Raw genomic sequence first — 3550 nt, 5'->3', positions numbered from 1 at the left:
TACTCAAGCATTCCCCTTAACAGTAAAGCATGTTTTTCCCATTTTTTTAAAAGGTGTAGGAAAAGGTTTTAGGCTCTTACTAACTTACTTAGAATCACATTGAGTTACTCAAAAGCTCTTCACATTTTCAAAACACTGGTCTCTCTCCTCTAACAGAAAGGAGACGTCAATTACTAATGCAAAATTTTCATGGGCACAGCATTATGGGATATTACTTCAGATCCCGAAATTTCCTCAGACTTTTCTTCTTGCTCCAATAAAAAAGTACAGAGCCCATATTTGCATTCAAAGCCAGGTTTGTCATACACCATTGTAAACCAGCTCATCACCCAGGTAATGACATTTACAACACTGGACTTGCTGGTTCTCCATAACCAAGGCAATAGAACCAGGGAACTAGCATGTTCAAGAAGTCTAATGCTGAGGTTTTTCTCTTGCTGTCTTTCCTCAAAAATTTAATGTAGTGGGGGGTAATGGTTGTGCAGTTCTTTAAACTTAAAGTAACTACAGATCTGTTTCTTTTGTTCTAGTGCATTTAGCTCACAATCTCTTACTTCTAACCACTCTTATACATACGTTTTAGAAAAGATTTTTCTTAACTGCAGCCGAACCTTACCTATGCCAAATGAAAAGTTTCTTTCCTGTTAGCAAAGGGTTAGTTTTTCCATTGCACACTACGGGTGGCTTAACCTTTGTCATTTCCCCAAAGGTGAGAAATTCAACTGCATAATTTATGGGTTTAAGCTGACAAACAAACAAACCTGCTTCTTTTATTCTATCATGCCTAGCTCACATACCCTTATGTCTAAACAGTCTTCTAAATTCAATTCATAAAGCTCTTCTTTTCTGTTTTTTTTTTTTTTTTTTTCTCTTGGAACACCTTTCCCTTCCCTTCACTTCCCTTTATGACCTAGCTCACTAGTTCTTGCAGGCCATCCCCACTAAGAAGAAATGTGTGTTACAAGCCTTAAAAAAGACCACTGCCTACTGAGATGTGCACGCTCTTCTCTGTAAGTCACGAATTTCATTCTTGTGATATCGGAATGTCATTGCAACAACCAGAGGTACACTTTTAATACATTACAGGGCCTTCTTTGTGTTCTGATGCTGTCTGTGTGTCTGGAATGAGCTGCTGAGCAAAGCATGCTAGCTGGTCAAGCATTCCTTGAATAGTAAAGCATGTCACTATCCTCATAAACCATTGCAAAAACAACTCGCCTTCCAGGTAATGACATTTACAACACCGGACTTGCTGGTTCTCCTTAACCAAAGTCATATATCTTGTAGGAGATATATCACGATCAAGACAATGGTTTTCCCAGAGTGAGGCTCTTCCAATGCACACTATCGATGACAATTTATGGTAGGGTGGGGTCTGCAGTCACACAATTACCTAAACATAAGCTAACTAGCAGATCAGTTTTTTTTTTTCTAGCATACTTAACTTACAAGCCTGTATTTTTAACCAGTGTTATACATACAATTCTCCTAACTCAGAAACAGCCAGTCATTTACTCTTTTTACAACAATGTCTTTCTCCAAATGCACTTCTTTTCTGTTTCTTTTTCTCTGCATGCCTTTTTCCTTCCTGTGTTTCTTTTCCCTTCTTTCTTGTGTTCTGCATTGACAGGCTTTCTTTCTTTCCTACTTTCTTTCATACCCTCCTTTCATCCTTCCCATGCAGCTATTACATTTTCAAGTGAAAGGCATTTCCATTTTACATTTTTCTTTACCGAAGCCGAACCTTACCAGTGGCAAATAACCAATTCCTCTCCTGTTACTAAAGTCATCCTTATCTAGGAAGCAGAATATCATGATCAAGAAGGTGGTTTCCCCAGGGTGAGACTCTTCCATTGCACACTTCATTTGGGTTAACTCCTGTGATTTCCCAAAATGTGGTGAATTCAACTTCTTAATTCAGGGTAGTGTGGGACTGTGTTCATGCAGTTTCCTGAACTTAAGTTGATAAACAGATCTGTTTCTTCTGTTGTGGCATGCCTAGCTCACAAGCCTGCACTTCTAACCATTGTTATAAATACAATTCTCCTAACTCAGAAACACGCAGTGATGTTGTCTTATTTAAAACACTAACATTTTTCTCCAAATGCACTTTTCTTTCTGTTTTGAAACAGGCCGTGCATGCCTTTTTCCTTCCTTCATTCGTTCTTTTTTCTTCATTCTATACTTCCTTTCTTTGCTTCTCTTGCTTTCTTTCTTCCTCATGGCATCGGCAGTCTTTCTTTCGTTCATCCCTCCCATGCATGTACTAGGTTATGCACGAAAGGCATTTCCTTTTTACATTTTCCTTCACCACAGCCGTACCTTACCTATGTGAAATGACCTATGCCTCTCCTAGTAAAGTGCAAAATCACTGTATTATACATGTGAGTGCACACCCGCCTCACTAGAATAGTTCTGAAAGGCTACCTCCCACTAAGAAGCATCAGCTCTAACAAGCCTCAAATATGACCTCAGCCAACTAAGATGTGCAAGCTCACCTCTGTCAGTCACGTATTTCATTTGGGGTATCAAAATGTAGGTTTCCGCAAGATTTTGTTCTTCCATTGCATGCTTTGTTGGGCCTTTGGTATTTCCACAAAGGTGGGATACAGAACAGTATAAATTATGGTTCTAACCTGACAAACAGATTCATTTCTTTTATTCTAGCATGCCTAACTTAAAAGCCCATATGTCCAACTAATGTTATACATACATTTCCTCAAGCTGTTAACACAGAAAAAACAGTCATTTACCATTAGTTCCTCCAAATGCATCTCTTTTCTGTTTTTCTCTCTCAAAACAGGCCAGGTATTACATTTTTATGTGGTACACCTTTCCTTTTTACATTTTCTTCACCATGACTGAACCTTACCTTACCTTAAGGTGTAAAATGACTGCATAATATCTGTTCGTACACACCCACCTGACTGGAATAGTTCTGGCAGGCCATCTCACACTAAGAAGCGTCATGATTTACAAGCCTTAAAAAGACTTCTGCCAAACAAGATGTGCACACTGTGCTCCATCAGTCACATTTTTCGGTGGGTATCGGAATGTTATTTAGTCAACTGGAGATACACTTTTAATAAGTTAAAGGTCCTCCTTTATGTTCAGATGTTGTCTTTACATCTGGGAAGAGCTGCTGTGCAGTGCATTCTAGCTGCTGAAGCATTCAGTGAACAGGAAAGCATTTTTTCACCCATTTATTTAAAGAGGCAGGAAAAGAGTGTAGGTTTTTACTAGCTTACTTAGAATTTCATCAGGTTACTCAAAAAGTCTTCACATTTTGAAAACACTAGCCTTTCTCTTTTAGCAGAAAGGAGTCATGTCAAAACTTAATGCAAAATTTTCATAGGTAAGGTATTACGGGATATTAGTCAGATGCTGAACTTTGCTCAGATGTTTCTTGTTCCCAGTAAGGATACAGAGCTGATATCTTGAGTTCAGACCCAGGTTTGTCAACAACCTTATACACCCTTGCAGAAACGGCTCACCTCCTAGCTGGTGAGATTTACAGCACTAGAGCTGCTGGTTCTCATTTGCCAAATGC

General features: G+C 38.9%; 1 non-coding gene across 1 annotated transcript; it reads left to right on the top strand.

Moving 5' to 3' along the window:
* Positions 1–1788: 1788 nt before the first annotated feature.
* LOC122814572 lies at positions 1789–1954 on the top strand. Its single transcript, XR_006366818.1, has one exon. It is a non-coding gene; the product is annotated as a U1 spliceosomal RNA (small nuclear RNA).
* Positions 1955–3550: the final 1596 nt, after the last annotated feature.

This window comes from Protopterus annectens, chromosome 10.part0 (genome assembly GCF_019279795.1).
Source record: "Protopterus annectens isolate FY-2018-M chromosome 10.part0, PAN1.0, whole genome shotgun sequence".
In the NCBI taxonomy this organism is placed as follows: domain Eukaryota; kingdom Metazoa; phylum Chordata; order Ceratodontiformes; family Protopteridae; genus Protopterus; species Protopterus annectens.
Note: the sequence above shows the minus strand (reverse complement) of the source record. Positions and strands in the feature narration are given on the sequence as shown.